Source organism: Empidonax traillii, unplaced genomic scaffold (genome assembly GCF_003031625.1).
Source record: "Empidonax traillii isolate 1590-97213 ecotype Southwest subspecies unplaced genomic scaffold, ASM303162v1 scaffold655:size661012, whole genome shotgun sequence".
Taxonomy (NCBI): Eukaryota; Metazoa; Chordata; class Aves; order Passeriformes; family Tyrannidae; genus Empidonax; species Empidonax traillii.
The window spans coordinates 565,934-589,595 of record NW_020955848.1 but is presented as its reverse complement, the minus strand read 5'-3'; the positions used below and the strand labels follow the sequence as shown (position 1 = coordinate 589,595).

The following is a 23,662-nucleotide window of genomic DNA, read 5'->3' as shown; positions in this document are numbered from 1 at the left end:
TGGGGGTCAAACAACACAGGCTTAAAGAAGCAAAAAGCAGCTGCCAGCTCTTTATTTGAAACCTTTCTTGTCACAGAAAAAAAGCCAAACCAACACAAACAAGCACTTTGCCACAAAAGAAAGCACTTGAACAAGGTGGCACAAAGATGACAGTGTTTTAAGGCAGCTTTGTTGGGAAGGCTTTCAAATCAGAGTAAGCAAAACAGCCTGAAATCACTTCAGCCTGAACAGGATTCATTATGTAAACAAAATAGAAAAATATTTTTTCTAAGATGTCAGGATGGATTTTCTTCTGTTTCGAGTGGCATCGTGAGATTTGATAAGTGAATTATCTTTCCCTGCTCACACACCTTGGAGCTGTAGCTGCTGCCTGCAGAGATGATTACAGGATCCACCATGGAAGGGACAAATGAGTCCTGCTCTGCTATCAAAAAGCCAGAAGTCATAAATCTCTCATTATCCTTGCCATTAGAAGCAAGGTGCCCATCAGGGGGCTGGAAAGAGCACAGGAATTATATCTTCAAGCCCATGCAAAGGAGAAAAAGAAATGTGTTTTCATTATGCATTGCTATTATTCTTTATCTTCAGTTAATAATTTAAAGGGAGGAATCATCCCCAGCAAATCCATCACGCACACAGAGATAAAATTAAGAAAATTCTTTACTTTCTCCCTTTTCTCTTTCTCCTCCTCCACGTTTTATTTCTTTTTTCCCCCCATTTATTTGTTTGAATTTTCAGAGGTGTGGGGAGGAACACAGTCCCACATTTCTTCAGGGAGCATAGGCTTAAGCTAACAAATCTCAGTCCCTAGAAGCAGTGACTAACTCACTGAACCTTCTAAAGCCCAACTGTGTGGACATAACTCAGGCCAAGGGCTCAGATGGGAGTGCCCAGGAAGATTTAACTGGCAGAGGTTTGATTTCTTCAGTATAAACAACATGGGCTGTCCCTGGAGCTCCCTGATGGAGCTCTGCTGGGATCTTTATAAAATGTGGGAGGAGGGGAATGAGGAGCTCAAAGACGGGGTATGGAGGGATGACATCAAGAACTGGGGTGGATCACGAGGGATAATAGTGTTCAATAGTCAAATAATCCTCTTTCGTAGCTTTTTTTTCAGTAGTGTCATTGTAGAAATGGAAGGGATGCCACAAATGTGACAGGTTCCTGTGTCAGGGAGAGGAAAAATTAAGGAAAAGGAGCAAGTCATCAAACTCCCCACTGCTGATGGACAAGAGAGGTCTTGAAGCTCCGTGGTTCCTTCACTTTGGTGGGACTGCCTTCCACCCATCCCTTTGTCCTGCTGACAGCAATCAGATATTTTCCATGCATTTCTCCACAAGGGAGGTGACACCTCTGGTTTCTTGCCAAAGCTCCTGTTTCGGGGCCACTCTACTCTTTTGGAAAACTGTTTGTTCCAAAAAGTGATTTGGGATTGTTTAAACAAGCCCTTCTGTGGGGTCAGGAATCACAGGAATGGGTTTTGTCCTGAAGGTGATATTTGGGACCAGTCAGATGGATGGCAATCAGAGATGGAGAGGATGGGCTGACAGGCTCTGAAAGTGTCCCTAATTTGGCATAGGAGGCAGGAGAGGAGAAAAACCAAGAGCAAGGCAAACTTTGGAGCTCCTCCGTGTCAGAGATACGTTAGGGCTAGAAAAATTTGAATAAAACATTTAAATATGAACACCAGATGGGCCAGAAGTTTGTACAGAAAAGAGAGTAGCTGGGAGACAAAGAAAGGAGGCAAGTCCAAGCTAAATCCAAATTTAAATTATCCATGGTCCACTCATCTCCAATTTTAAGGCATTCTGAATACAATTCCTGCTTCCTTAGTACCTATTGTCACATTATTTGGCTTATTGACCACCTAATGTCCTTTCAAAAGAAACTGAACTAACAGAAACATTTAATAAAGAAAGAGCTGATAGAAGGACTCCTACAACTCCTCTCAGAGTCCCCTTCCCAGACTGTCATTAAGACACCCACATTTTAGGGTCCATGTCCATTTCTGGAAGTTCAGGAATGCTTGAGAAGGCCAGAAAATTCTTAAGTGACTGCAAACACGACAAACACAACGCATAAGCAAACAAAGGAGAAGTAGTTCTGCAGCCAAAAAGTATATTTATGAAGAGTTATTTAGTGCTATTATGTATATTTATGTAAAGGTCACGACCTGCAGAGAATTTGATGGCACAAATTGATCCTGTAAATAAAAACTCCACCAGAGTTACTCAGAACTGGTGGCAATTACAAAACGCACACATTAGCCCAAAGCTGCTTGTGCATAATAAGAAATAAGAGCTCGAGGTAATTGTTTGGCCTCAGGGATTCAGTATTTCCTACATTTACCTGCTTCTGAAAGAGCTTAACTTTAAGACAAGAAACTGTAAGGGAGGACAAGAGAAAACCTGTGCACTGCCTGTTATACATTTTATGACTCAATACATGTCCTGCTGCAGGGATTTTTTTTTCATGATGCTTTGGCTTAACAATGGTATTTATTGATTTTTTTTTTTTTCCTTTTAATACTCTTAATACAGTGGTGACTCCAGAAAACGATGTGTGCCGTGGGTACAGAAGCTTTTGTGGAGGCATTGAAGCAGTGATTCCAACACACGCCTGCATTACTGCCATTTTGTTCCCAAAACAAAGGGACAAGATGTTCACAGGAGCCAAATTTGACACTGAACGATTTGTACGACAAAACTAAACTCAGCGGAGCACCAGCCGTGCCAAATTTAATAGAGACTTTTTGTGTCACTTCTGTACAATAGAAGCATTTGGGTTTGTGTGATACTTGGGATTGTTATTGCTTTCTGGAAAGTCATTCCCATTAACTGCTGTGATTACAGACATCAGAAACTGCCTGATGATAGGGGATGCTAAAACTAAGTTAAAAAAAAAATCAGCATTCACAATAGCTAAGATTTAAAGAACCGTGAAGCCTGAAAAGTTCGGTTTCTAAGTCACTACTTTGATCACAAATAAATACTTTTATTTTGCGTAATTTAAGAGTTCTGTGCAGCTCTCCCTGGTTTGAGTTGCCACTGACTTGCCTCAGTTCTAAAGCTAACAGCTCTTCACACAGCTGAACTCAGTAATTATTCCACCACGTGAAACTTTTCGGTTGGTGAATTATTACCTGCATTTACCTTTTGAAGGGAAAGTAGAAAACAAATCTCTATTCATCACATGCTCTTACTGCACATCCATGCTTTGTTTGATCTTGGAATTACCCCTTTTGAATTCCATCACAACAGGTTTAGAAACACAGATCATGCCAGAGATTAAAACAAAAACGCTGTCATATGATCATAAAACAGGGCATGGTGGATTTTGGGTTTATCACGAGATTCAGCAGAAGATAATTGGCAATTGCCTTTTTTCTTTTCTTCTTTAATCACTGAGGCTTTCAGTTCAGAAATGGAGGTGCAGAAAAGCTTGAGATTGATGATTAAATGTTAAAGCCCTCAAAGCTTTAACTTTGCATCTTTTAAACGCCGGAAAAGTAGAATTTGGAAGCTCTCTTTGGCTGTGGGTGTCACCTGGATGGGAAGGAGGCAGGCTGGGAACTGTCAGCACCCACCAGCCCCACCGGGCTGCTTTTCAAGGAGCACTAACCTGCTGCCTAGCAACCACCAAAACTGATGATTGTTTGTATATTCCATTTCTTGTGCAAGACTAAAAGCTCAGATCCCAAATTATTGCATTCAGCAACATCGGAGCTGTGACTGATTGAGAAGAAAATGCATTTTCCTTTACTTGCTGCAAGTCTTCCCTGCTCTCCAGGGTTGCATTTGTAAAATGTACACACACACACTCCCCCAGCACACTTTGATGCAAGACCAATTGGAAAAATATTTCAATAGGTGAACAGTTACTTTCAAAATATTCATCCTTCAGAAGCTACTTCTATGAATAAAGTCATTCACATGCCTTTACATTTTAATGAGGATGTCATTAAGACTGATACAACAACAAACACGAAGGGCCACGTTCTCCTGGGCACGAGGATGTTGCACAGCATGACACAAATGTGCTTGCAAAAAACTTGTCCCTGCGTTTCAGAAGTCTTCATTTTTTCCTAATTGTTATTATTTTTCCTAATTATTATTTACTGCGTGTGAAACAATCAAAGAAAAGCAAACACACAGAACAGGAAATCTGACAACCCTTTTGCACCGTGCCCTCTGCTTGGATCGGATTTTAGCCTGATTCCCAGGAGGAATTCGATTTATGCCCTACCTTTTTTTTATGCCCAGCCTTGGGTTTTTGAGCTTGTGGCCTCTTTGAAACAACGTGACAGATGGGTCGGTAGCTGATCTCCAACGAGCTTCCCACGAAAATCAATGGCTTTGCAGAAATGAGAGGCTGCCACAGGAGAAGTCTACTGGGTTTCCCATGTTTGATCCATGGACACCCCTTACCAGCTGGGCAGGACAGGGAAAAAACCTTTTCCTGAGATCCAACCAAACCTTGCCCTGACACAACTCCAGGCCATTCCCTGGGTCCTGTCCCTGGTCCCCCCAGAGCAGAGATCAGTGCCTGCCCCTCCTCTGCCCCTCCTGAGGAAGCTGGAACTGCAGTGAGGTCTCCCCTCAGTCTCCTCTTCTCCAGCTGAACACACCAAGTGCCCTCATGAAATGACCTCTTTCTTTTTAGCCTATATTTTCAATTTAGTATTTTTGCTTTCAGTTTCTAAATAAACATTGAATCTCATGCTCAGATTATGGAAATTGAGGGGCTCAAAGAAAAGTTAAGTGCTGGAGGCCAATCTAATGATGCCATAACTGCTTGACCCCAGTACTGTGGTACCTTCGACATAATCATGTGCAACATCTGTCCTGTTTAAAGTCTCGTAGCAAATCCCTACCAGTCAACCCCCTAAATGTGCCTATGATAGGCACAGCATTGGATAACCAGATTTTATCCCAGAGAATACAGGGAATAACTGAACAGCTCAGTGTAACCAAGTGCTGAAGTGACCCCCCATCAAAGGCAGAATGAAGTGGCTGTGGATGGTTCCCACCACCCCCACTTTCTTTGTCCTACAGTTGTTCTTTTCCATGACAATCTCTGATCCAGAGCCAGCACATAAACTATTAAATAATTCAGCTGCACTCTTCATCCAGCTCTGCTCCCCAAACCAAATCCTGGCCCTTCTCAGTTCCAGCATTTCCACTGAGTGCTCTGGGACAACGATTGATCCCAAAGGTCTCTGCAGGTCCACCAGTTACAGGAGACAGACTTTGCTGAATGTGCTTTCAGAAACCTCTTTGGTCATTATCAATATTCTCTCTAACATTAACTGCCATTAAATCCTGCAGCTGGAAGCTGCAAAATGACCTGTAGGACATCCTCAAGCACTTTCAAGCTTAACGAGGAGCATGTGAAGAGCTGCTGGTGACACCATTGCTCGGGTGGGACACGAGCAGTTGATGGTCTGTCTGAAGGCCAGGGCAGGGAACTTTGCCCTGGGAATGTGCAGAGAGCCAGTGCAAGCCTGGAGGCTTTGGCAGAGGAGAAGCTCAGGTAGAATTTTCTTTTAGGGAAGTTTCAGCTGGAAATTAAGATATAAAATTCTACAGCCTGTCTACACCGCTACAGCCCTCAGTTTCGAGGTCTCCACTTAGGGCTGGCTCCCAGCTGAACTCTCTCATGATGCAGCACGACTCTCCCCCCTCGCCTTCTCAAAGCCAAGCAGAAGCACCAAAGAAAAATTCCTTGGAAACAGTGGGCATGTTATGGAATAGGCTGTAATTATTAACCTGAGCTCCTTGCAATGGACACACACTGTGCCAGTGGATTAGTCATTGCCAGCCACATAAACTGAGTTAGTAATTCTTTGTATCAGCAGCACAGTGCCCAGTTCTACCTGACTCCTGGTGCAAACACAGCTCCCCTCCTTTTCCACCCAGGGGAAGCTCAGGTAACTCACACATCACTGTGGGGACACCCTTCCCTGTGACTCAGCTGCTGGTCCCACACATTCCCATTTTAGAACAGTGTCCTGGCTGAATTCCCAGCCACAAACCCACTGCAGTCGGTGTGAGAGGCCAGGGAAGGACTTCATTTCCACCAACTGTGCTGTCCCTCCTTCCAGAAACAACAACTGCACTTCCCCTCTGAGCAGCATGTCCCCTTCCTCCCCCTTTCTGCAACCACCTCTTCTTTTTCTCCTCGTTTTCTTGGACCAATAGGCTTAGGTGGATGTCTTTATTGGATTACCTGAGCTTAATCTGGTTAACTTGAAGGGGTTTTTTTTTTAGGAAGAGATGGACTTTGGACTGTTTTGTTTGCTCTTTTTTAGTTTGTAACGGACCTTTTCTACATCCACTCAAAAAAGTGACCTTGGTGACTTTTATATCTGAGGGGAAAAATGGAGAAGAGCCTGGTCTGTGCTGGGACACATATAAATGTGTGCTGGGAGCACTCCAAGAGCTGTCCCACCACGAGGAGGAAAACAAGCCAGTTTTATTTCAAGCCATGGAGCTTAGTGATCCTGTATTTTCTTTCCCATAACACTTCCATGCAATCTGGATGGTGAGAATGATAAACAGATGTGTACACACAGGGATTGAATCTAGAGAGCACTGCATTATTCAAGAGAACTGAGGAGAAAAGGCCAATATTTACAACAGCAGTATTTACTGTAAATTAAAATCCAACCAATTGCAGCCAACTTGAGAGGCAAACACTGCAGGGAAACCTGCAAGGGCATTGGGTTAGAGATTTTGTCCTCCTTAAACAGATTAAACCCCAGGCTTTCAGGACAGTACCTTTTCAAAAAGCAAAAGAAAATTAAAATACACTCAGAAGCATGTATATTTTTTGGGTGCTTAGTGGGATACAAATTATCTATGATATATAAAAAAAAAAAGAAAGGAAACAAAAATTTCTGCAACTCGTGTTATTTTAAATAAAGGAGCAAAAAAAGTTTCTCATACCCTAAGCTGAAAGCACCATTTTGGAAGATCAGTCTGCTCCATGTCATATTGATTTAAAACCATTTTATTACTCCAAATGTGTCACTGCATTAGTTAGAGGAATGTTGTGATTAACACCTTGGCCAGAAATTCAGTGCTGATAGATATAAAAATGTAGATTTATATATTTCCTTCAACATTTAAGGAAAGTTTATTAATTCACCAGCAGGTGGATTTTTCTAATTTATCTAGGTCTTTCTATATTTTAATCAAGTGCTGAAATGAGCTCAAAATGTTTCTGTACCTTGAGTATGCCTTGGTGTTTCTCCCTGTGGTAGCCACTGTAAGAACACTTGGATTTTCCCAGGATTTCCAAGGTGGAGGGTTTGGGGTTTTGTTGTTGTTTGGGGGAGCTTTTCGTGGTTTGATTTTGGTTTTTTTCCCCCCAGAGAGCACTGCCAGGTTAGCTCCCTATTGCTTTTTAAGAAGTAGTAGCTAAATCAAGGAGTTAATGACTTCCTTGCAACTAGACAAGGAAAAGTTCCACCATTTCCAAACCTTATTCTTCCCAGCCTCTTCTTTCCCACCAAAGCCTCCACTTAGTGGTTACTTATTGGCAGAGCTGGATTAAGATCCTGTATGAACTAAACCCAAATTATTCACACTCGGATTCCTGGCATAAACCCTTCCTTTTGGGAGCCAGCCCCAAGGTTAGCTCCACCAGGCTGGGTCAAAACAACCAGAGGAAGAAGCAGGGAGGAGAGGTTCCGTGGTGTGAAGCAGTGCTGTAATAAAATGCAATATTTCCCTGCCTGAAGGGTTCCCAATACCTGTGCCTACAGCAGGTTATGATAACAGCCTCTGCTTTGTGTGAAGAAATAAACAGCTTTGTGTTCCTGACCTCCAGCACACGTAGCCAGGAAATCAGAGTGCAATTGTAGTTATTTGCTGCTTTTTAGGTATTCATTTCTCTTCCCTGGTGCTTAAAAGGGCTGGCTGAAGGCAGCTTATACTAGATTAGGCTTCCAGCACCTTCATGCATTACAGACTCCAAAGACATTTTTTTCCCCCTCGCAGAAGGTGAAAGTGTTGAGTCATTTCTTTGAAAGATCTGATGGGGGTTATTGCTCATCCAATGACAGAGGCAGCTCTCAAAGCAGGGCTCAGTGAGGGGCAGAGTCAGTCCAGCTCCCACATCCCTCGGGGACTCAGGGCCCGCCTGCCCTCCCTCACTCTGCTCACCCTTCCCTGGCTTAAACCAGCCAGGCACCACCAGCTTATCCCAGATGATAACGTGCATTAACGAGGGCTCATCGGGTGGAACCGTGTGCCAGGAATAATTAGGGTTTCAAATGCGGGAGCCTGGCAGGAAGGGATCGTCATCTGCGACGCCGGTCCGTTTAATGGAGAAATAACCCGTGTTTTACAGGAGAGGATAATTTGGCAGCTACAGTCTCAGGGGCTCAGAGACATAAAATACAACCTCATCAATGTGTAAGATTAGGAGTAATTAGCCCCTATATGGTAAAGTCATCAGTTGGAAACTCGAGTCTGTCTGGGGACGTTTTGTAACGATGCCTCAGGGACAAGTGAGATGGGACCTCTGACTTCGGTGATTTGGAAGGGACTGAGACCTAATTAAATCTGCAAAGATGCAGTAACTGCATTAAAAGGGATTTTTAAATATGAAGCATATTCCCTTTCACTAAACAAACTAGGTATAATACACCCTGGAACAGGGAGAGAATTAATCAAAAGACACCGAGCCAACAGCTGCTGTGAGGCTGCCAAATGGAAGATGATACAGGATTATCCAGAATTGAAGAACATTTAATAAGAATTGAAGAATATTTATAACAATTGAAGAATATTTGTAAGAATTGAAGAATGTTTGGGGTTTTTTTGAGGATAAGGTTTTATTTCACTGTCGTGAAAATCAAGCACATCACGCCCATCGGAAATCCAAGAGAGGATGGGTTTTTTGAAATCTGTTTCTCTAAATCCATAATTTATAAGAAATACTGATTGCTTTACATAAATAAAAGTTAATTCTCTTGCAAAAATAATATATAGTTTACTTTTTCACTCGTTACAAAAAAAACCCCACACTTGCATAAAGGGGATACACAGAGCTATTATATTTCTGCTACTGAGTTCCATAAAGCACTTCACATCTTCCATTTCCTTTAAAAGGTTTGGCTCTTTGTACTGGAGAAATGAAGGATTTTAAGTGAGCTTCTCAGCAATGATTGCCTCATTTACATGATCTATCTTCTCCCAAGCCAAAAAAAAAAACCCTCCTTGGATGTTATTAACATTTTTCTACCATAACTCAACACTCTGCACTGTGTCAATGCAGAGCTAGATCCTCAAAGCCTGGAAGTTAAGAGGAAAAGTATTTTAAGGGCATGAACTGCGAGTGGACCAACTGATGGCAAAGAGAAAAAAGTACTGAGATGACACATGTAAGTTCACACACTTCATCGTGCTGCTTAAAAAGGAATAATTATAACGGCACCAAACTCATGTCTAGGCAGGTCACTGCTGGAAGAATTTGCCAAACCTTCAACAGAACTTTTCTCTAAAGTCTGAGAAGCAATTTGATCCTTGCGTGTATGATGGTGGGGAGGCTATATTTCTAATTTATTTGTTTCATAAAAGAACCACCTTCCACCATTCCTGAGTCGATTCAGTGTTATTTATACTGAAATTATCCACCATTTGGGATTGCCTGTAGGACTGAGAACTCAACTCCTTATTTCATACAAACTTGCTGAAAGGATATCAAACCAAACCAATGAGTAGACTGTCCCAGACAACACATCCCCAGCCAACTGCACAACTGAAACCACGTTATTACCATGAAAACCATGACAATTCACTCAAGAAAAGGCACCTCACACAAAAGCAGCCCCCCAAATAAAAGAGGTCACCATGGCACCTCACTGGGGAGATGGTTTTGAGTTAAACACTCAGAGGCTGCTATCACAGAATGATAAAATATGGAAAAAATCTTTGCAAGAAACCAAAAATATAACCAGTTACTCCATTTTCAGTAGAAGAGCATGACGAGCTTGATGGCCAGTCAATCACTGTGAGAAAAAATCAACAGCAATCTAAATGCTCCAGTATTTCAAGCCTTCAAGTGACCTTTCAAGAGGATTTCAGTTTGAAAATACAATATGAGGAAAGGCTCTGATTGCAGGATTCATCTTATAGCCAAAGCCTTTGCTAAATGTCTCTTGCTGGAAACGTTAAAACAAACAGCAATGGGGATCAAAGGTGGGGGAAGTGAATGAAAGTAAAGGTGGGGCTGGTGCTTTATCTGGATCAAACTACATATATAAAAGTATTTGTCTTCGATTATGTGTGTTGGAAATATCCCTCAGCTTTCAGGAGGAGATCAGTCTCTCCTCAGGTAGTCAGACAGACTGGGAAAGACAAGGCGGATACAGGAAAAAAAAAAAAAAAACATTGTCACAAAAAAATTCCAATTCCACAGTCCCTGTGCTGGAAAATGCAATGGAGACCAGGAAGATAGAGAAGTCTACTGGGAAAACCCTGAAGAATAAGGAGCAGTCTGCAAAGAAAGCCTGGCTCATCGACAGCAGAATAGAACAGCACAGTTAATGCTTTTAAAGTTGAGAGAGTTTTCTTGGGTGTTTTTTTCTTTTCATGGGTTTTTATGGTGGTTTTTTTTCCCCATCTAAAAGCTGAAGAAAAGTTGGTTATAAAAGCCTCTGAATTTTTGGACAGAGCAGAGAGAGAAAAATCTCAGGTTTAAAAAAAAAAGTAATTCGAAAGAACAGTGAAGACAAGGAAAGCTGAATTTGTACCTGGAGCATAAAAATAGAAATCAAAGCAATACAGTGTGTGAGTTCAAGTAAGAATATATAGCATAAAAGTGCTGAGTAATCCAGAATGCCAGCTTAATTTGGAAAAAAAAAAAAAAAGGGATATTGATATCACAGGCATCTCAAAAATATGATGGGATTAAGATACATCAGTGGAGAATATAAAAAAAAAAAAACTCAATATAAATTATGTGGAAATGACAGAAGACCAAGTTGACAAAGCAGCCCAGCCAAGAACCAAGGAAAATATACAGTAAACCAGGTAAATAAATAAAATACAGCAGTGCCTCCAAATCTCCTCAAACTCAGTTTGCATCCTAAAACAGCAGAACTATACTAAGAACCAATATTTTCCCGGAATGGCCCAGAAAAGGGAACATTAGTGCAAAATACTGGCACTAAATAAGTTGGGACTTGTCAGCAAAAGCCAAAAGAGGGGGAATATAGTAGAGCTGGACAAGAATAACAAACAGCTTCAAAAGATGCATAGGAGGAGATGTGGGAATGTTACAAGATATTTTTCCTGCACAGTATGTAGTGAAATTGTGAACTTGAATGACCAGAACCAGGACAAGGCTGTAACTGGATCCTTGCTCTGGCCCAGTGCTGTTATTGTGCTCCCATCACTATTTAAAGACACTGTGGGCATCCTTTGGAAATATTTAGGAAAATAAGACCTTAAGAAATAATGCAAAGATGGATTTGGAGGGGGAAGGGGGGGCTGTTGTTGTCTTGGGAGTTTGGGGTGGGATTTTGTTTGGGTTTTTTTTGGTTTGGGTTTTTTTTTTAATTTGCTTTTTTGCAGACCAGATATTTACACAGTTAATGGTGGACTGCAAGTATTCATGAATGTGAACAACTGCAGTGTTCTACCATGAGAGGACACAACTTGGAGATCATAAAATCAAAGAATAGTTTGGGTTGGGTGGAACCTTAAAGCCCATCCAGTTCCACCCTATGCCATGGGCAGGGACACCTTCCACTTACCCCAGGTTGCTCCAAGCCTTGTCCAACCTGGCCTTGAACAACCCCCTTTTTACATAAAGACAATTTTAAAGAAAAATCTACCCTTCCTGAGAAGTAAATTGATCCAATAACTCCATTACACAATTATTTATAATGTATAAATCACGAAAAAGATGCCACAACAAAAGGAGTTCAGAGCTGCAGTTCTCTTTGATGTATATTTACAGAGGAATGCTATAAATTAACAAAACAGAAACAAGTTTGAAGGTTCCCCCTCACAGTTAACCAAACCAACATGCACTGGGCTGAAGAAGAAACCTCTGCTCTAAAATAAAAGCTAAGCTGTTCACCGAAACACAAAGCAGCAAGTCAAGGCTTCTGCCCATCCCATATTCTGGGATGACAGTCTGGAGAGCAAGGTCAGAAGTTTAATATTCCTATTGATGTAAGGAAACACTGACAGATTTATTGGAAAGATTTGTCAGCAAACCAGCAGTGAGGTCACAGTGCCCCAGTACACAGAAAATGTTCATCTACCTGTAACCCCATTACAGCTGCAGGATAAACATTCCCTTTGGCTTGAGAAAACATGTATTTACCTTATAAAGCTGTAATTCCGCATCAATATTCTGCTAATTGGAGGTTGACTGTCATTAATTTAGATAATATCCATCCATCCCACATAAAGAGCTTCTAGCAGCTTCTTTAATTTAACCTTGCTTTTAGCCTTCTTTTTTTCCCCGTCACACAACCAGTAATTCAGTGCTCACAAATGACCTCCCGTGCCACGGTCACGCCATAACAATCAATGGTAGGGATTTCATAAAACAGATTAAATTCTACAGCAGTGGCTTATGTGAATCAGGAGAATTTGTTCCATTTTAGCTGCTCGGAGTTAATCTTTGATTTTTAGCTGAGTGCACTGCGTTGAAAAGAGGAAACTGGGGACACATTGTATTTTTGTCATGTATTTTTGTTACTTACATGGCTGAAATGGAAATAGAGCCAGAGCATCCATGGCAGCAAAGCTGACTTTGAAAGATTTTAACCTCTTATCTCAATACTTAAAATGATATGCGAGGAGAAACTTCCCATGACCAAGTGTTTCTGTATAAATTTTGAGATTACTACATTATACTATAATGATTATACTTTCTATCTGGTGTCACATCAGATCAGAGTGAGGCAGAGCTGAGGATAATGTTCCCACAAAGCTTTAGAGGTGGCAAATGATTCCAAAGTAAAAAAATTATCTCCATCACGGCAAATCCCATAACATGTTTTGTTCAACACTAAATTATTATTCACCATTTAAATTAAGGATTGCAAGGGGAAATTCATTCTGAGCCTTCTCCATTTCCCTCATACTCACAGTTTGGCTAATGAACCAAGAAACCAATTAGTGAAACATCTCAATTTATAGCAGGTTGAGGTAATCCTTAGCCAGGGCACAGTTAAAAATCCTGCACTGTGAAAAGAAGACTTTTCATCTTCAGAAACAGCGCTGGGGAGTTAATGAGCCCCCTTGAAACAGGGCATCAGTGATGCCATTTGGGGCTGCCCCATCCCTGGAAGGGTCCAAGGCCAGGTTGGAGCAACCCGGGCTAGTGGAAGGTGTGGAATGAGATGAGCTTTAAGGTTCCCTCCAATGCAAACCATTCCATATTTTTATGATTCTTCACAGATTTTATGACCCATAGCTCAAACCCACCCCTTCTTAACAGGTGTCTCAGGTAGTTTCTCTAATTACACATAAATGGCTCATTAAAGGGATAAAGAAACAGGAGATGGACTTTAGGCCTGAGATTCCAAAGTGTGTTTTCCCAGTTCCCAGAACAAACCCATCAGTCAGGTGGGAAGGTGAGGCAGGGAAAACAACAGAGGGTTCATGGGATGAAAGAAAGCACACAAAGGAGTAGGGAAGGCAATCCACTGCTGACAGGAATTCTTTCCTCAAGGAGCTGCTCGTGCATTTAGGACAACAAAAAGTACTTTAACAAAGTACATGAAAACATAAGAGCCAGGAAGGGCAGCCCAGACATTCCCTCTGCTGTTGTCAAACCAGAGCAGGTAACATGGGATACAGCCTTGTTTGCTAAACCCTATTTCTCCCATGAGGTTTCCATCTCATTGCCACCTGTTATTTAACACTGTGTTATCACCCTTGGTTAAACTGATTAAACAGATATATTTTTTCCTGGAGAGGATTTGTGCACATGAATCAACTGCTTCCTCCTCTGTTACGCTGCATCAAAGCCTTACTTCCTTACTCAGGACCCTAAAATATTTCCCATCTCCCAACCTCCCTACCATTTCTCCCATACCTCGATCCTTGACATCCCAAAGCCAAAGCCAAAGCCATTCTCACCTCTCCAGGCATCAGCCCAAATCCAGCTAACTGGGGTGTCTCAGAGGGGGAGACACCTGAGCTGGAAGAGGGGCAGAGTCATAGGAGCATGGCAGGCATCTCTAAAAGATATGGAATTTTTTGGAGTTACTGCCTGAATGGAGGCATTTCTCTCCTGCAGCTCAGTGAAGCACTTCTACAAGTCATTTGGGAGCAACCCACTCCCTACTCCTCCAGTAGCTCTCCATGTGCACTTCACAGTTTCCCAGGTTTAGAGGAACTTCATTTCAACAGGAGAGCACTTTTGGAGATGATCCTCTGCTGACACCCTTTCTGGCAATCAGGCTGTGCAATCCCAGTTGGAAAAGCAGAGAAGCGAAGCACTTACACGGGAAGTGGAGCCTGCCTGACACATTTGAGAGTCAGGGTTGGCCAAGATTCAGGAGTTGTGTATAGACACACTCAGATCACTACAAACAGCGAGTACAAGAAATAATTGGAGCTACTCAGACGTTATTGAGCTGCAATCAGCTAATCACTTAGGAAAGAAACCAGGAGTCACGAACAGCCCGATGGAAACGTCTTCTCAGCACATGAGAGCAGGGGAAAAAGGAAAACAAGGATTAGGCTGGGTAAGGAACAGAATGCATTATGGAAAGTATACAGTAGCAATAACATAAGCTAGTGGTGTCCTAAAGTATCTTGTCTAGTAGTGATTTGTGCCTGTGAAGTTTTAAGAGGACCTAAGTTGATTAGGTGTGTTTGTTATTTTAAGCCTTTATGTACTAAGGTACTCCTATACCAACAATTTGGGAATGGCCAGTATGCATGGGAAGCTTGTTTTTTAAACTCAGTGCATCAATAACCACAATTTTGCTGAAAAAAATATTTAATTCAAATGCAATAAAGAGCTCATCTGAGGCTTGGGCTCAGTTTGATGCTGGGTGGTAGAAGTTCAGCCTCTCCCTTTTCCTTCAAATAGTAAAGAAAAAAAGGAAGATGAACTTGACTTTATGTACAGCAGTGGAAATTTATGAGAAGCAGGAGACAGTAATTGAGCCAGGAGTAGAAGTCTCCTGTGACAGCCTGTAATTGCCAGAGCTCCAGTTAAACGCAGCAGATACAGATTCAAGTAATATTTTGAATGCCTGGATGTACCTGTGTCAAACCAGGCCTCTGGACCTCTGGAGATCTGCTCCTCACTGCCGTTTGGTCCTTCCACTTTAATACAGAAAACATCACCCATACAGCTCTCTGGTTATTTTTCCACTTTCTGCTGAAAATATTTCACATAGAAGTGCATAAAAAATTCCATCCCCGTAGCAACTGGGAGAGTCCTGCTTGAAGCAGCGATGGGAGAGATGGGGCTCTGGGAATGTTAGAGGCAAGCAAGGATTCTGTGGGTGTGAAATTGTTGGCAATTATGTCTGATCGCTGGCTGCACATGTTTTTGCTGAATGTGTTCAGACTCACTGTGGAAATTGGCCTGAAGTATTACTGAATTCTGGAAGCCCTGATTAAAATAAATGGCGTTCAGGACACTCGTACTGCAGAGAGGCTCTGGAGTCCAGGGAGAGCTCTGTACGAGCAGGATGTGTCAGGCACCAGAACAACAAATTAAAGGAAGGAATCAGCTCAGGAAATATTATTGCTGGTTTCTGAAGACAAGCTGAAACGCGGTTGCTACCTGAGGAGCACAAAGGGGAAGAGAAAGAACTCGGGAAGTAATAAAGTGGAGTTTGGATGTAAGAGGCAGAGCAGCTCACTGAAGATCCCAACAGTACAGGGTACAGGTGATTAAATCACTCCATGACCATCTAGGCTGGGAAGGTTGGAAAGGCAGTCCCAGCACTTGAAAAAACCCCCCCTTCCTCACTCCTCCCCTCTCTGCCTCTCCCAGACCCAAGGCAAGACTTCATTTCCCAGTCTGTAAAACGCAGCCCAGGTTTCCTTGCAGCTCACTGAGCTGTTCCTCAGGTTTCTCCCTGCTGGCTCTTTCTGACCTTTCTGCTTCCTGAGCTCCTGGAAGGAGCCACCAAAACAGCTCTTTCACTTTCCACAAGCCTATCAACCCTGCACTCAGCCCTGTTCCCTTGGAGGCTTCCCCAAGCCTTCCCAGGGCAGTCCTGTTCAATCAGGAAGAGGTTTGCAGGGAATGACACAATTTAGGAATCAGACTTGCCCTAAACAGGCACTGCAGGAATCATAGAATCCCAGAACGGTTTTGGATGGGAGAGACCTCAAAGACCACCTCATTCCCCAGCCCTGCCATGGGTAGGGACACCTTCCACTAGCCCAGTGCTCCAGGAGCCGTGATCCTGCCCCACTGCAACCCTTACTCCCTGTACCAGCCTCACAGGGGGAAAGCAGCACTGGAAATGCAAGTGGAGCCCCTTCTCAAAGCCCCCCACGGGCCCTGAGCAAGAAAACCCCTCTAGTTTTATGGAGGAGGGCTCAGAGACCCCTTTACAAGGCCTTTTATCTTTCCACCTGCGAGAGAAAAGGGACCTGCAGTGGTGTTTGGCTCCCGCATCCTCCTCCCACGTACAATAACCAAGCCAGCCCACATTTCCCACAGGACACAAGTACACGAAAGCTATTTCTAATAACTCAGCTGCTGGTGAGAGGCTTTGTGTGCTGCTGCTGAGGGAGGTTTTGGCTGTGGGCAGGATGGCAGCACAGAAATTGTCATCAACCACTCAAAGGGGAGTCAAGAGACCAATGCAAAACTCGGTCTCCTGCCTCCACCGAGCACGCAAAAAAAGATGAAACTTTATTTACCGGTCTCGTGGTGCCACTGTGAATGTAGGTATCAAGGAGACATAAGTGTGGTTGTCTCAGGGATGACTCCCTGGGCCATGGCTGAATGTTGTGTTTAAGGCACATCTTTAGCCCTTTGGTTGAGGAAGAGGTCGTTTTCCCCAACATAAAAGTACTTCTCCTCTGAGCACAGGAGCGTTTCTCTGCTGCCTTACCCATAAACATTTGGATTAAGCTGCTGTTCTAAAATGTTTCTAGGTAATATCACGACAGTTTCCTTTAAAGAGTTTTATTTCATGGCTAAACTGCTGGCTTGTGTTACAAATTCTCAGCTACAAAGCCCCACAGATTTTGGAGGGTCTTCAGGATTAATGTGCTAAATTCCTGCCTCTCACACTCTCCTATCTGCTTTTTTCACTCATCCTGCTACGAGGCATTTCTCCAAGAAGGTGATTTTCCTTCTGCTCACCGGCAGAAAATACATTGGAGTTAACTAATTAAATATAGTTGTCCTGTACATCAAATATCAGTAATAACATCAGGCAGTAACGTTATGTCTGCTGCGAGAACAGGTTGCAAAAACATCCTACCTGTCATACATCACTGGGATAATGATTTGATGCATCTGTGCTGTTAAATCCTTCCTTGGCAGTGATTAGCAAGCAACAGGGTCTGGCAAGTATCTATGGCAAAGAGGATACCGTAAAGGTGAAGGCAAAGATCCTCCTCCATGGGCTGTCCTTCCCTGGGTTTCTCCCAGCCACGTGATCAAAATCTATCCCAGAATTCTAAGATCTAATTTTACCAATCCTAAACCAGCTTACATTTTTTTATATGTGCTTTTATTTTTTTCCCCCCTCCCAAAGGATCCCCGAGTCCTTCACAAGCTACAGTGGTAGAATGATTAAAATTAAAGCCTTTCTCGAGTTTAGCTTTAATTCAGGTGGAATTAATTTAATTGAAGACGTATTGATAACCTGCCTTCACTACCCATTTCAGGGAGTAAAAAAAAGGGGAAATCTTAGCTAAGAAAAATAGCAGAATATCCACTCATAGGGGAATCTGTGAGATGCTCAAAATGCAGTGCATGTAGCCAGTGTTTCCCCTCAAGAGCAGAGAAATAAATAAAGAGATATTTTTTTGTAAACAAAGTTCACAAAACTCTTTTGGAGCACGTTAAACCCAACACCCTCCTCATCGAACTGTGATCTCTTCCACACGTATAACACCTACAGTTCTCACAATGTCCACAATTCCCAAAAAACAGTAATGAAAAGAGGCAAAAAAGTATTAAGTATAATAATAAAAATCTAAGTGTAGTAATTTATATTAAAAATCCCTAGAGATAGGCTCCTGTAGATTGTCAGTGCCCATGGCCAGGTTCACTTGGGCACTGGGGGATGCAAACACAAGCTTCACATCCATCTCCATTAATATTTTTAGTCAGAGGTTAAAGAACAGTAAAACAAACTAAGCTGTCAGAGAAAATACATATTAGCATTTAGATTAACAGTTATTATCTCCGTTTCCCATCACCAGACAGCAGTGAAATGTGTGATGATGGGTTTAGATATTTTTTCAGAGAGGTTAAGGGGTCCCTGAATTCAAAGGGCTGGGAAATACTGGCCTGTGAGATAAATGGCACTGGCCCTGGCATGTGCTGTGTATCCTCAATACATCTGGACTCCAGTTGGAATTAAAATTCATATTGCAGCAGCAATTAAAAGACAGAAGTAGGTCATGAGCTGTTGTTCAAGGCAAAACGCAGAGAGAAAAAGAAGACTGAAAGAGGAAAAAGGGAGAAAAAAAAAAAAACTGAAGCGAGGCAGCATTCGCCTTGAAAAAAAAAAATTCAGCCTTGAGAAATTCTGAAGCAAAAGATAACAAAAAGAAGATAAAATAGGGAAATAAGAGTTTTGGGTTATTTAGCTATGGGCTCACCAAGCAAAGGTTGTTGCCACTAGGCAGTTCTCAGGCTGCATAATGACATCAACTCCTTTATTCCACATGGGAAGGATTGTTGAAGAGATCCATCCTCAATGCCCTCTCTGTGTATCACACCCAGTGCCACAATGCACATTGTGTATCCCCATCCAATTCCAGACAAAGAAAGTGTGAAGGAAATCCCATTTCTCCCCTTTCTTTTTTAGAAATGGAGATATTTTGTGCAGTTACCTGCAGGCTGGCACAGACCCTCCCTGCTGACAGCTCCTCTGCTTTTGCAGCACTGCACAGTATCACTAATGGAGGTCAGGAATTTACTGGGTGTCTCGTTTTTATTCAGTCACTTGAGCAAAAAGATAGTTGAACAAAATTTTAGCAAAGTGAGAACCAGCCACATAACGCTGATTAAACCTTGTTTTCAGTATAATCTACCCTTAGAGGTGACCCGTCAACAAAAACTTACTACACACACAGAAAAGTACCCCCTTTCTGTAAGACTTTGCAGAGGAACTTTGCCTGTTAAATTTTGATATTCTGGAAAAAAAAATAATTAAAAATAACTTTAAATGCTCCTCCTCAGCACCCAAAAAGCAGCAGCTGGTGGTTTCAGAAGACACAGCAGGCAGAAGAGTGTAGAGAGCTCATCTCTGTGTGTGGCCATAGCCTGTGCCTTGCCCTGCTTTCCCATGGGAACTGCCAAGCCAAGCCATGCCAGGTATCTTCCCAATCTTCTCAGATGTTTTGTATTCAACCTCCCAGCTTTATTTTATGTGTTTGTATCCCTAAGAGACACCAGAAGTCTAAATCCATGGAAGCATAAAAATAAATGTACTCCATTAAATTCAAACAGATTTGCTCCAGAGCACCCACGAAGACCTCCAAGATCATTGAGTCCAACCTTTGACCAACCCTAACCCTGACAAAGAGAGATGTGAGAATGTCATGTCAGTGGTCACAGAAAACACCTCTTTCATGTGCAGTTTGTATGCACAAAAAAAACCAACCCAGGCTGCTCCATACGTGATTTTTGATACCAAATGAGCTGAACCCTTCTAAAGCACATTTTGGCCAAGTTTTAAGGATTTTTCAGTAAATTTGCATGAAGATATTATGCAGCTGTTATAAACACTTCTCTTTTCCCCATATGCTTATCCTGTGCTACACTACAGACACAAGGGCAATTGCACCCACATCCTCTTGACTCAATTCGTCATCTTCCAAAAGATGGCAAAAGTGATTGGCAATAATTTCATCACTGTTTACTGTGTGTTTGTTCTGCACCATTAGGTGGTCTGTCCCTTATAAATCCTGCACTGATGGTCTTGAATCATCAGGAGAGGTTTGTATAAAGGCAGCAAAGATGTATTTTCAGTTGTTTGTGATACATCCCTATGCAGGAGCTCAATTATTAATGGTGATAACACATCACCACCAAGATAGAACGCTCAAAGAGAGCTGTTTATACTTTGCATAGAGGTGTGGAAAGATAACCCACGTTCAAAATAGTGGTCATTGCACATTCCTGACAGTAGTTTCCCTAAATTTTCCCAGCTGACGTGTTATGCCATCACAGGACTGTGATTCATGAGTGTTGCACATCAATCTCAAATCATGTTTGAGCCTGGGACCACACACAGAGAGAGGTTTGAGAGTGACTTGTCTTCTGCTCACCTCTCCCTCTCTGGAGAGATACAGAGGCAGAAATGTCTCAAGAAACAAGAGTAATGTTTCAACACCCTTGAAACCTGCCCTGAGGGGATATTGGTGTGGGTTGTGCTGGACCAAAAACAGGGAAAAGAGTGTTACTAACTCTGCCCCTCCAGGCCTGGCTGTTCTCAGACTGGGATTTACAGCAAAGGAACACATGGAGAACCATGGGACACGTCTTCCTCTCCATAGCCAGTGCCCACCCATGCTGTGTTAGATGAAGTTTGCCATGTGGCTGTGACCTGGGGGACCAGTCAAGTCTTCCCTGATCTTCCCAGGGCCCTTTGCTCAATCCAGACCCTGTGCAGGCTGCACCCTTCCAGTCCTTCTTTCTCTGCCACAGTTTCTCAGCTGCAAAACAGCAGCCAGAATATTTCCTCTACCTGGACTTGAAAACTTGCCTTTCATTCTGTGTAGTATTTGGATTTAGAACTGAATGTTGGTATTGTTTCAAATGTCTTTTTACTACTCTTTATGCAACTTTTGCAGTGGGAAATCTGAACATGTGTCTACGTTGATGCAGCAAAGATCATCCACCACAGCAACACCCACAGCCAGGCAGAACAGCCATGATGCACAGCTGGTGTGTGCCACCAGCCCCAAAGAGCAGCAAAATACATCATCATTCCTTTGGGAATGCTATCAAACCATGAAAAACCTGTTCTTACCATCCCTTCCAACAGGCACAAACAGAAATTTGCTCTCACAGAGATTCTGACCTGTGGAAATAGCTGAGACTACACATCCCCCTGCCCTGCGTGGGAAGCAGGGAGGCATGAGCATCCTCCAATCCTGGAATCAGTCAGGTTGGAAAAGACCTCCAAGATCATCCAGCCCAACCTTCAACCAAATGCCACCAACCCTAACACTAATGAAGAGAGACATGAGAATGTCGTGTCACAGAAAACACCTCTTACATACACACACAAACCCCCAGCTCAGGCTGCACACATGATTTTTGATACCAGAAGAGCACATTTTGGCCAAGTTTTAAAGACTTTTCAACAAACTTGCATGAACAGCCGCCTCTAAAATTCACAAAAGGTAGTAAAATTTAAAATGGGCATTTGACCCCTGCCCCTTGCCAGAGGGAGATTTTTAACAAAAATAGCTGTGTGTGAATTTTTTTCTACTATTCGATAAAGGAGAATGGATGGATAAGAAAATACCCTCCCAAGTATGGTTATAAAATTCAGGTTGTGCAACCAGTGCTTGTGGGATTCTCCAAGGATTAGGAACTGGCCACATGGGCAGGGTTCAGGGGACAGAAGGGGACTTGCCCGGAGAGACTTAATGCTCCTGCTGGGATTCTGGATGGAGTAAGAGAAAGGAAATGCTGCAGCCAAGGACCACTCCAGTCTGTCCCTGGCAGCAGCTGCCAGTCTGACATTCCAGCCTCTTGGCACTGGGGACGTTTCACTGCCTCCAGCACCCTCCCATCCATGAGAGCCACGAACCCTGAGCACTAAACTGTTCCTGCATCCCATCTCTGTGCAAATTTTCAAATATAAACCGCCAAAATCTTTGCCACGCAACAAAGCTGATGAAAGAAAATGAGCTCATTCCTGATATCCCAAGTCCCACCACCAAAAAGCCAAAAGGGCACTTAATACCAACTTCACTTAAGCTTCTGATACCATTTGGAACCATTGTATTTTAACTTCACTTCCATTTGGGTCCCTTCAGGGTGCACACAAGAGAATATTCCATCACAGGAAGCATCTTCACCCAGCAAGGACCACGAAGGGAAACATCCACAGCACCGCTGCTGGCATCAGCACAAGCACAGCTCCACGGCCTGCAGAGCACCACGAGCAGTTCATGACTATTTATACCTCTCCACCCCATTGTGCTGAAAGCTTTTAAGTAATTAGTTTCCCTCATTAGCAGATGCACAGCCTGGGGAAGGGCACGCAGGTGCTCCCCAGCCCCGTCCTGGATTACAGGGCGGCAGGATACGGGCCTGGGAGGGGGAGAGCTCAGAAATGCTGAGCTGGGCTGATAAAACAAGAGCAACACAACCAGCACATTTACATAAAAATGGGTTATTTCCACCGCAGAACCGCAGGTGTTATTTTGGCAAGACCACAAACCCGTAACAGCAGTAAAAATATTCACAGGGCGCTACCACAAACCCCTTGTATTGAAATCAGATGAACAGTATTTATCAACATCACCTTTAAGAGATACTTAAGAGTTATCAGGTGCCACAGTGGGTTGTTTGTTTTGTTAAAGTTGCAAAAAAACCCTTAAAAAAGCAAAGTTTATATATATCTCATGGACCAAAAAGCGATTTGGAAAACATCTTCAACAGGGTGAGCGGTGCTACTCCACAGCTCTAATAAAACACGTGGGGGTTTGTACCTTCTCCCTGACACATCTAATCCATTATTCCATTTTTCTCTCTCGTACTTTCAGAGGCAAACCGGACATTTGGTGAAGTCTAATTTAATATTATCACTAACGCATTCAAACACATCGCTAAAAGCCGCGTTGCTAAAAACTGCACTGCAGACAAAACCAGGTAAAAACGCTGTTATCTCCCTGGAAAAGCTGGGCCTTGTGCTACAGCACCTACTGATGGGAGGCTATTGAAAGCAACAGGATTATTTTCCCGAATAAGGATTACTCCCCTGATTAGGGAGTGCAGGATTACAGGCATTGTTTGCATATCTCCTGTTGTTTACATACCCCTATTTTCACCTCTTGGATTGTTGTGGGTTTTTTTTTCCCCCCCCTTAAAACACAGGGCATTTAGTTACTGTCAGCTCTAGATATCATTATGCTGTACTTTTATCCCTTCAAAATTTTGGCTGGTTTTTGGATGCCAAATAAAATGCCTTTGTGATCAAAACAAAGAATATAAAGCAGAAGCAGCAGAATCTGGACTATGCAATTAAAAACAAATAGAAAAGAGAGAGAGCCTTGTTATCCACAATCAAGACTCATTCACGATTCACTTCACGTTCACGCTCCTACCCATGGCCTCTGCTCTGGGGAGCTGATTGTTTTTATATCAATTTTTTTAATTGTGCCAAGTACTGAGTTACCTGAGAGCTCCCAGGCACTGCTGAAAAATAACAGAACTCAAACCACTGAAACAAATAATGCAGGTAGGTTTGCTGATAATGATCAATAAAGCAAAAGACTTTGGAGTT

The 23,662-nt window shown here is 42.7% G+C and overlaps 1 protein-coding gene across 2 annotated transcripts in view; it reads right to left on the bottom strand.

Annotated features, from left to right (window-relative positions):
• Window positions 1-23,662, bottom strand: part of CUNH10orf90 (chromosome unknown C10orf90 homolog) — a 62,876-nt gene that overhangs the window by 38,356 nt on the left and 858 nt on the right. The window lies entirely within an intron of this gene.